Source organism: Chroicocephalus ridibundus, chromosome 1, assembly GCF_963924245.1.
Source record: "Chroicocephalus ridibundus chromosome 1, bChrRid1.1, whole genome shotgun sequence".
NCBI lineage: Eukaryota > Metazoa > Chordata > Aves > Charadriiformes > Laridae > Chroicocephalus > Chroicocephalus ridibundus.
In genome coordinates this window covers 67534810-67546678 of record NC_086284.1, presented here as the reverse complement: position 1 = coordinate 67546678, position 11869 = coordinate 67534810, and positions in this window count along the sequence as shown.

The window sequence follows — 11869 nt, the reverse complement described above, 5'->3', positions numbered from 1 at the left end:
AAAGGGGCACTGGCCAGAACTGGCAACGAAGGAGAGAAAGAGATGGAGCAAGAAGAATGCTTTATAATACATTCTGTATCTATTGCTCTCTTTTATTAAACTGTCTTTTGGGAGTTTTCTGTCACCCCAACTTCTTTCACTAATAGCAAGAGGAAATGTCATAAGGAGTGATGATTAATAAATATTTGATGTAGCATTACGCTTTACCAGTAATACAATGCTGAGCACCAGCTGTGCGACATCCAAGGTCTCCCAGCTCCATTTATTACTTCTTAAGTTTCTAAGGAGGAGCAGAGCAAAGCTTACTGAACTTCTGCCCACCAACGAATCCCACTGAAAATCACGACAATCCTTTTTGAAACTGATTTTTCTTACCCCAATCTAGGGGAACTGCAGAAAGATTCTTCCCAAAACTTGAAAAAAACATGTGTTTGGCACAGACATAGTATTGTCTATGACTTTGAAAACGATTCAACAAACACCTCATCATACGGATTTCATTTCTGAACTCTATTTTGCAGCATACAGCTCCACCTGTTGAACAGGTTTTAAGAAAATAATCTCTACTATACATTTTCTTTTTCACCGTGCTGTTTGTGAGAACTTCAAAATAGAGAAGCTCGAGAAAAGCTGTTTCAAGGTCTCTTGAGCAACTGAAAAACCAATTATGCAATATTTTCCGACAACTCAAAGAGAAATAGACAATAAGAGACAATATACAGCCAACCTCAGTAACAAGTCAAAGGTAATTCCCCTCCAGTCAGCAGTACCGGTGGTGATGTATTTCCGACAATATTTGAGAAAGAGAGTAGTCCTCTCGGATCTTATTGTGGGAAAGAGTTTTATCTGAAGTACCCAGAAGATGCATATCAGAGAAAGCATGAACTTTACAGCAAATTAGCCTTTGTTAGAGGTGAGTTCCTACTTTTCAACACAATCAAGCCATGAAGCAGGCAGAATAAGTGTTACCTTTGCTTTGAAGTGCCCATATTTTCAGGACAGAATGAAAATGCTAATTGTCTCATTAACTTTAACACATGTAACAATTCAATCTGTTATAAAACTTCAGAAGAAAATTAAATCTCAGTATATTCTCAGCTACTACTAAACAGAAAACATTCCTAGTCACCTTAGAAGGCATGAAAATGCTGTGGGCCAAATACACTGAATTACAGCAAAGCTAATCAGGAACGTGTCGGCTAAAGTTGACTCTGACAGGGAGAGTAAAGGAAAGGGAAGCACAGATTTCTGCCAGTGCTTTAAACATGCTAACAAACTGAAGGGATAATTAGGAATATCCTGTACGTACCGTTTCTACCAATGACTCTCAATAACATAACACAGCAACTGATACGTATAATTATTATGTTTTGCTACCATCTCTCCTAGGTAACCTGCCGGTATGTAGGACAAGTACGCCACTTTCAGTTACCCAGTTATAAGGGCTCTGACCGGGCTTCAGTGGGAAAAACTTCCAATAACTTCAGGTGAAAAAAGTATTAGAGGGAGTATAGTGGGGCCTGGCTTTCAGGTGCCAAATGTCAGCAAGGCCACAGACAGGTCATATAATAAAAAAGTCTTAAAATAAAACACAAATATACTTAACTACATATTTCTAAGATTTTCCTTTTAGCATCTTCAAATACCATAAATAAACACATTCAAAGTGAGGAAGTAGAGTTGAGAGCAATATTACATCATATCAGAGATTTATTCTATCATTCTCAGAAAACTTTTCTGATGTCCAGAAGCATGTTGGTGTCTAACCATTAGGATACTAAACTAAGGTGGAGGAGTAGGAGTAACAGGGGAGAGATTACCACAAATTTATTGTATTTTTTGCTTCCTTAAAAAGGACATAGAAGTTCTTAAGAAATAATTAAAAAATTAAAATACTTTAATTACTTCCATTATTCTGAGAATCATGAAAATGAGAGATCTATGCTGCAAATATGGGGAAATTTACTTGCTACTTTTGCTGAAATATCTAAAAATCAGTAAAATAAACAAATTGTATTGTGTACGGCAGTCCCATGAAAGCTGTTAGAACAGAAGTTGCAAAAATGGGCCACAGGCTTCTTTGACTCCTTGTTCAGGGGAAAATTTATGGTAGTAGATCTGAGAAGCTTTTTGACCTGTCTCACCTCTCTTTTCAATGCTGATCTCTGGCAAGCTGACGGATGCACGTAAAAAAATCTTGTATTGTCAAACCAAGTTTCTACTTTGTACAAGTTGTTTTGGAAATAAAAGGAATGTAGTGTTGGCTGGTAAAAGTTTTTTAAGCGTGATCAGCTTTTGACCAATGTAAATTTTTTGTAAAAAGGTGCATTTTGCCTGAACTAAATTTGTCTAAAGATCCACACAAAAGCACATAATATACTTATATTTACATTTACATTTACGTTTACATTTATATTTGTTTTTACATTTATATAACATATTTTTACTGTATTTAGCATTAAAATACACCTGTGTGGTGTCCTATGGCATGCAAGATGCACCATCTCTGTAGACTGGTCTCACTAGCCGGGCTGTTGACGCACGGGTCCTCGATGCCCTTGTGGCCAGGGGCTTCCTCTGATGCACAGCATCCATTCCCTGACTGAGGAGGCTGCTGTGCATCTTGGGAGTTATACTGCCTGTCCAAGAAGCCCAGCTGCAGCATTTCCACTGTGAATTTCTGAGGTTTAGCCAGAAATATTCTGGGGTTGGTTTTTTTTTTTTTTTTTGGCTGGATTTTTGCTTGCTTCCTTTTTCTATACTGCCTCCTTTTAAGTTTGTTTTTTTTTTAAGGAAAAAATAAAGACAATAATAATGCTTCCCTTCTCCCTCTCCCCTAAGCTTCTCTCATATGCTGACAGATTTCTCAGCAAATTCTACTTCCTAGACTCGCCTTTTTTATCTTTTGATGAAGTTTAGAAGGCCAAAGTAGGTAAGATTTGAATACGTGGCTTCACAGCATGAACAATGCACGGTAAGGAACAACCTGCAAATTGCATTCATGTACTCCTTTAGCGTAGTTTCAGTCTTAACCGAGGGAAAGAGACACATCTCTAGTGTACATATTGTAGTGCCACAAGCAGAGCACCAGCAAAGAGCTGACACACAAGATATGTTCAGTTGACTTGCAGGTAATTACGATACAAACACAATGACTTCTTGAACCTCTGATTTTGTTGCATCCTTGCCGTGACATGGCTGTTGTCGATACACATGAGCTGAAATTTTCTGAAAGTCGGAGGACATGTCAAGCAAAAGTGGCTGTAGCGATCACTTACAAATTATGAATCTTTGGTAACCAGATGAAAACACATGTACAATTTCCACCCCCCCAAGGCTGGACATTCTGTGGTAAGGAGTCGGAAAGATGAAGTCTCCTCAGACTACTGAAAATCAGGATAACACAAAGCAAATTCACTAGATTGAGATGTGAGCAAGCTGCATTCCAGACATTTTAAACATGTTAAATGAAAATAGCAGGTTTTAGGTAAAGATCTGGGGGTTTGTATTATTTTTTCCTGTTGAAGTGTTCCCCTTCTCATCCCCAGTCCCTTGCGCAGTGCTGTACTATGCCTGATGTAGGATATTGTACTAGCAGGAACTTGTCAGATATTTTCTTTATAAAGCATCATGCAAATCTATAGTACTGCATAAATAAACCACAGTCCTATTAGCATAATGCTAAAAAAACCCCAGATTGCAGATGTCAAGTTGTGACTTTGGTATTCTGTCACCAGTATTTTACGCACTTTCTGTTTTCATATCAGTGCTTTGACAATTTTTTTTTTCTTGCATACTGGCATCTAATTGAAGAAAGATCCTGCAGCTGGACATCACAAAGGAAACTGATTTTTTAAGGGTAGTTCAATCTAAAGGTAGGTTTGCAGTAAAGAGTTTTCCTAAAATGATGTGAAACTGGGATTTTAGGAACCCTAACAGAACCTGAGATAAAAGAAATATCATTAGGAATGAAGAAAAATCCTGAACGGAGTGAAAAAGAAAAAAAAGAGATATCAGGTTTCATTCTTTAAGTCTGTTTTGCTGGGTACAGTTTTCGTGAAATGCGTGCAGCTAGAGGTGTTGATCTTGGTAAATATCAGCAGATAAAGACATTGTTCTAGCCTTCTCCGAAACCTTAGTGGAAACAGACTGTGATATTTCACTGCTCTCGTCGCATGAAGTGTATTAACCTGTCAGAAGTACCTCCAAACTGCGCCTGAGGGTAAGGGATCATGAAAGGGGACAGTGGACTCCTAGGGACTTACACTAAGTTCTTATGCCAAGGCTAGAGAGAAAAGAGGTCATGGGACATGGAAGCGTGGAGCTAGGCTGCTGTTCAGCGATTATCCCTTTTCTCTGCAAATATTGCCTTCAGTGCATTGTGTCAAGGCTATTCCCTTGAGTCTGAATCAGAGCTGCATTGAATGGCAGCTCTAACAAAGTGTAGGGGAGGTGGCAGTTCAATCAGGAAGGTACAGACAGTACATTCTACGGGTAATTGCAGGATTCCCTGTAGTATGTAAAGCAAATTAGAAAATACAAATAAATGAGGGGCAATTACTAAAATGTTTGCTCCGGAAACCGGAAATATTTTTTCTCTGCTATAACAGTTATTGGCACCTCATTCTCTCATGGATTTAGGAATGGGTCTAAAGCAAAATTTTCTGACAAATTAGGTTGCTTCGTGACCAGGGTGGGCTCGTAAAGCCTAGATTCACCTTCACCTGTCCGGTGAAGACTCTATGATGCCTAACGATACTGTTTAGCTGGTCTATAGCATATATCTCGTTAACGTGGCCGTCGTTTTCAAGAAACTTGACAGAATTTCATCTGTTGGAGACTTCAGCTCCTCAGTCAGACTTTAAGTGGAACGGGTCTAAGCATTCATAATTTATATGTCAGAGCTGCTTAGAGCAAGCAGGGCAGTCAAATAATCCACATTTCTATAGGAAATGATTAACATCGAACAGGTAATCTTTAACCAAATTCCCAAGTAACTATCACGGAATCAAAGCACTTCTCAAGAATATTTTACATTGAATACTTTTACAGTTTTGCCATGGCAAAAAGGCGAATTGGACGGGGAGAGTAGCGCATGAGATTCATCGCATTAACCATTTAACATTTAACTCTATCCACACTCTGAACCCGTGATAACTATTTTCCACTTGGATCCTGTTTATGCAACTGGATGTGAGCAACTTTCCAAGTTCCACTGACTGCTCTGGCTTGACAGTACCTGTGAGACATGATAGACATGATACACATGTCAGCACGCCTATCACCTCGGGGTTAGGCAAACGCCACAAAGCATTCCTGGCCTCAAACAATTTTGGAAAAAAGATAATTAGGCTGAAAAACGCACTCAGTCCTCTTTTTCAGGGATCCTTAGAGAACAGGCACCACAGTAGAAGTACTCTAAGAATTATTAGTTGAGTAAGTATTCACCACACTGAAGCAGCTTCCTTTTATTGTTTGAGGCTTTTTAAAAATCATGAACGCTGTTAGGGTTTGTAAGCACTCATTGAATACTGGGTGAGTTAAAACTACACCATGTCTCTGTTTTCCTAAAAAGGCATCCACTGCGTGTGCTTTGATGCTGATCCAAAAACAGCATTCCGTGTTTGTCTCATGCTGGAGGGTTTTTGGCTACTCTATGCCATAATGTACCATAGCAAACAGAATCAGGCATGTGACAGTTTGCTACATCTGTGCAGGGATAAGTCATTCATCTCAACCTGACACTTCTCTCTTTTCCAAAGTGACACTGCAATAGAGAAATATGCTTGCTCATTTATGGGAAGGAGAGTAATCAGTCCTGGCAAACAGAGATGAATTTCATTCATACAGTACGTAACTCACAGTTTGTACTTTCATTAAATTTCCATGGATAGTATCCCACTAATTTCAGCCAGAAAGCTGTATTTCTAAAATTATTCTACCATTGAGCTGTAAAATGGGGTCCTGCGAGGTACTTTAAGAGACATTCTGTAGCATCAGGAGTAAAAATAGCAGTACTTTCTTCAGAAAAATTATAGCTGCCAGTTCCAGATTTTCTGTGGTAATTAACCTAGATGCACTCAAGTGATGAGTACTCTCCCTAATGACTCTATTGGTTCAAAAAAGGAACATTTTCCTGTGATCTCCTCTGACAGTATCATCAGGATGTTGTCAGTGCAAACAATACCCTTATCTAGCTTCTTTTCAAGTCACCTGATTAACTGGAGAAAATAGAAACAGAAAGAAAAGAGCATGTCCTTGCACAGAGGCTGTAAATGTCACTGAAAGGCCAAGGGACCAGTTCCACCTGTCCTTCCTTCGTTAGCTCAGCTTCTCCTGCTGAAGTGGCGGCTTACTGGGGTGCTTTATTTCCCAGTCTCTCTGCCAGAAGGTGGATCTTTACTGTTAGAAACCCAGTTCATGTGTCCTGATCACAATGGCGCCTTTGTAAAGGGAACAGTGGGTACAGGGCTTGAAAAACAACTTTCCTTCCCATTTAGAACCCTATAGGCTCATTATTCAATAGCACAGTGGTAACATAATGCATTTTCATTTACTTCACCCTAAATGTATGTAAATTAAAGGGTGTTTTTTTTATTAAAAATAACACTGATGTGTTTTTTGTTATTCAGAAAAGAAATTGTATTAGTGAAAAACAGCACTAATGACATTTCACATTCAAATTTGCCACTTGCTGGAAAAAGGCAGGTCTCACCCTGTGCTCAAAATATAAAAAATAAATACAAAATCTCCACTAATTGGTACTGTCATCCATATGGTTAGTCCATATGTGTGTTTCACTTGTTTTAACTTATGATTGTCTCTTTAGATGTAAGATTGTATCCTAATAAAAAATGCCACTCTCTTTATAATGAAAAATAGATTTGAAATGAAAAGGCAGAATCGCTACATGCCATTGCTGGAGGGGTTTTGGGTGGAAAAATATCCTCTTTCCCAGGAAAAAATACATATTTATGACAGTCTTTAATGCATTAGGGAACCAGGGACACTGCAAGATGTGGCAACTTGTCTTTAACGTTTGAATTTTTGAAGCACCTAGGCCTTGAAATCTAATCTTATTTAGCCCAAACACTTAAATGGCTACATTGTAAGATCCTGTTACCTTGCCCGGATTGAGTGTTTGGCTTCATAATCAAATCAAGTAAAGATACTCTTCATTTAAGGCTGCCTCACCTGTGTGAGTTCTGCAGATAGATGATGGATTGTCTAGGTAATTATGGAGCATAGAGAGACAGTGTATGAGCACAGATTGAAGTATTTACTCACATCTAATCTAAACTCCTTCTAAAGCTAGAACATTTACCAGCCTTCTCAGGTTTCTGTTTGAAGCTCTTCAAGTCACATCTTGGGAAATGATGACCTCACGCACACAAGTATATACAGAAGACGGAGGAAAAAAGGAAAAATAAAAGACATTGACTACATGTGTTGCTGGCAAACTGGATGAAAGCTAAACAGAAAAATTGGAGTTTTGCATTTTATCCTCAAAATGTTCAAGCCTGTTTTTTTAATATTTCACGATAAATATTTATATTACCTACTTCAAGGTCTCATTTTTGCTACTTTCCATTCCTGTTACAGTTCTTTTGATTCTACTGGAACAGATCTGTCATGAAGGTCATCTCTGCAGAGGAAAATATAATTGCTGAAAGAGGTAGAATCAATCTCATGGAGAACCGTAAAAATCAGAGAGAGACCTTGAACAGGGATCAGGATTCAATGGGGCGAAAAAGTGAAGAAACACTAAGATGTGTTCACAATTGACCTGCATTGTCAAGCAGGCAGTCTGCTGCTTCCTTGATTAGTTGAAGCTCTTTCCAAGGCGTTTTGTTTCATTTCAAATATACTGAACCGAAACAACCTAGCCTTGAAGCCAGAGCTACGTAAGTCAGTAGGGCCAAACATCAGTTCAGTCACAGAAAGCAAAACTGCAGATGGAAGGTCAGAAATGTTTCGTGGGTCAAAGTGTTAGGACATTGAGCAGCCTCTAAAAGTCCAAAAGAACCTACTAAGTGGGGAAGCAATTTAGGAACCTGAAGGAACATACCCTGAACAGTGGGGGAAATACTAAAGTAAACAAGTTCTTGTTAGTACTGCCCCTGAATTCATCTGTAATTTTCTGGGTTTTATCTTAGTACCAGTTTTGGCTATGCAGTGAAGAACTGCAAGATGTCTCTTTTAAGCAAGATACAAAATAGATCTCGGGAAGGGGTCACGGAGAGATAGATGCCTACTGCTTTTGTCTTGACTGGTGTTTTTCCAGTATTCTTGTCGTCTTTATGTAGACTTTGAACACTCTGGGAGAATTAGGAGTTTTCTGTTAATCAGTGGGCATGAATAAATATGTGAGCAAAGCAAGCCAGTGGATTTTTATGAAAACAAGGAAGACAAGATACTTTTCTCCAATCTCTTCTGCCACTTGGGGACTGGGATGATTTTATTCAGTTGCCGAAGACAGTAAAAGGTTATGGTTGCCCTTATCTGTAAAGCATAAGGATGGATGTGAGGTTTCTGTACCACATCTTGGATTTAAGTTTGATTGGTGGTACTGACATCTGGCAAATGACAATAAATTACATTTATGATAGTCCTCAACCACATTACTGAGCAGAGTGACATCAGACTAGGTGAGTTACTGTAAATAGCTTGAGTTACTGTAATCATTTTTGAGAATTATGGTTGCTATATAGCCTACTCTAGGTTTCTCTATTTTTACTTTTGGATGTAGAGATTGCTGTGGTCACAGGTAAGCAATTTCTTTCATAGCGTCCTTCTGCTACTGGGGGCTGTGGAGGAGCAGTACACTAAACTTTTAGAAGAAAAGGTATTACATCTTCTGATACTGAAATCAGACAGTTCTGCCTCATGATCCAGGATTCCATCTTGACTAGGGCAATGATACTGAGAAATAACAGTCCTTGAAATGCAAGAAATGCAGTTTCAGGGCTAAAGCTTTGAATTAGGAGTCAAACAAACATTTTACCCTGTAAGGCATATGATACTTGCTGAATATGCTTGCCTGTTGTTCTATCACATTTAATATTAGTCTGAAAAATGTATCGTTATCAGTTTTTGCTCTGACTTCTCCTCTTTATTCCTTAAGTATTTTTGTCCTGACTTTTTCTCTCACAGGTAATCCAAGAGCTGCAGAGAAAGAAGCCCATTGACAGGTGTCTATTGTTGTGATTAGGGAGCAGCACAGTACCTCAGATGTCTTACTCTTTAGATTTTTTTTTTTGTTGGAAAAAGCTGGAAAGCAATACAAAAGGGTTTTCTGTGAAGACTTCAATCCATACTAGATATAGCACAGGCCTTGTTAACTTGCACGATTTAACATGCCTAGTGGTTTTTCAAAAAAGGGTGCATCTCTATGCTCTCTATTTTTTAAAAAAATTGACAAGCCTTTACAATTCTAAAATAAAAATATATTCCCATTAAACGTTTTAAATAAGCCTTGGTTGACACCTCATCAGCGTCTAATTTGGATACACAAATGCCACATTTGTATTTATGAAATGGTATAGTGAATGAAAGTCAACGTGTGATCATTCATAAGAAATGATCAGCTGTGGATGTATATTTCTTTGAAAATGAGGCCCAATTTTACAGCAAACACAGATATAGCAAAGGAAACTGTCTTTCAGACTCTGTCTTATGTTCTTCTTTTATATAATAAGTCAAGGTTAATCACTAATGAAAATAAGCTGTGAAGCACAGCTACTGATTAAACATCAAAGCCATCTGTGCCATGTCACTAAGGTCCAATATAAAATAACCATAATTATTAATACCTTTTGGTATGCTCTAAAAATCATTACTTGTGAAATGAATTTTCCACATGTAAACTCACTTCCAAGGAACAAAGTAAAGGTCTAAAAAGCCTTTGTGAGTTAATGCTGGAATTTAATTAAATCCATAGTGCTGCCTAAAGTGGATCCACAGTCTCCAAGTATGCTGAAAAAGAGAAACTGTAAAACTAATTTTCTATGTCTTACTGGTATTCTAGTATGAATAAAAGCTATTAGAGTAATAAACTCAGTTCTAATTAGAAACACTGGAACTCTCAAAGAGAACAAACTCTGGAGTTCAATAAATGCGGTATTTTTGGAAGGGTATATATGAAGTGGAAATCTTGATTTCAGTTATCCCATATTGTACGGAAGAAAATGTAAAAGACCAGAGAGCAATCCTGAGAACTGTAAGTGAGAAGTTGGTTGCTTTTGGCAGTTGCCCTTCTGATGCCTTATAAACTCCACAAGATAGAGTAAAACTAACTTATTCTAAATAGACTGGCTGAGATAAAACCGACACTATGATTCTGCATGGATCACACCAGCTTGCTGAAACCCGGTGGGGTAACATCTACTTAGGAAAGATGAACACCATTATAAGCCGCTTTCTTAGAAGTGATAATATAATATGGCTGGGCAAAATCTGAGCACAGAAAAAAGTGGATTTTGTGTAAATGAGACACTTGCTACCAGCCCCACCTCAAAATATTCCTGGGAAGACTGTGGCTTATGAATTCATACGTGTCTAGTAGGCCAATAGATGTACCTCTTGTTCCGAGGCAGTTGCAGCATCTCAGTAGGATCCAGCTGTGACCATTTCCCATAAACACTTGCAGGTTGCCCTACAGGGCCTGCTAAAGGGTAAATGCTTGCTGGTGGGATCATAGAATCATTTCAGTTGCAAAGAAACTTGAGGATCATCAAGTCCAACCATTAACCTAATACTGCCAAGTTCACCACCAAACCATGTCCCAAAGCATCCCATCTACGTTTCTTGTTACTTTGGAGAAGAGACCAACCCCCACCTTGCTACAACCTTTCAGGCAGTTATAGAGAGTGATAAGGCATCCCCCAAGCCTCCTTTTCTCCAGACAAAACAACTCCAGTTCCCTCAGTTCCATCATGCTTTACTTGTGCACCATAGAGCTCTTCCCCTTGTCCTTATCTAGCCTGGAAGGGCAAAGTGATGGATTTTGACCACTTTATGTATCACTTCTACACTCTAGAGATAGTAAAGAACCATGCAATCTTAAATTAGAACAGAATTAAAGGTAAATCCAACAATGTTTAGCCAGTTTGTAAAGACAGGGTGAGACCCGGCGTAGGTATGTGCTAGTCTCTGATCCCACATGTTCCTTCAGAAGGGAAACATGGCTATATGTCCCAGGTCGGGCATGACAGCAGCCACTTCTGGGTAACTCCAGGCGCATCTCTGATCACCTTTGGTACTTTGGGGCTCAGGGATTGCAAATACCCACTGACTGATTGGTGAACCACAATGAGACACGTCGCACCAAAGAATGAGTTGGTAGGCCCTTTACTCTCTAAAACACTGCAGTTGGAAGTCTTCAGACAAACTCTGCAGTAGTACATATTAGTTTTGCTCTCTATATAAGAAAATATGCCAATACAGACTTAACCATACGCGCGGGGGACAGAAGAGCAAGCATGCACCATTAAACAAGGGCTACCAGTAAATAAAAAGCTGAAGTAAAACAAGTTTATTGGTTTCTTTACCTGCCTTTGTACCCTTTCAACACCAACGAAATATGTGTTACATCAGCTTCTAGTCATACCACTCACCACTATGAGCATTTTATATACTGTTTTTCATTGCGTGGGGACTAAACTCTTACTGATGTCATTTCACAGAAGTCCATTGAATTGCACCACAAATTAATTTGGCCCTGCACCTCTGCAGCTGTGTGGAAGATGTTGGCTTTTCACCAAGTTCACACAAAGATGGAAATATTCATTTTCCACCAGTAATTTGCAGCTCCCACATTTGTCAAAAGCAAAAAGCATATTTTTACTTCCTTATTTATTTTTCCCATGAA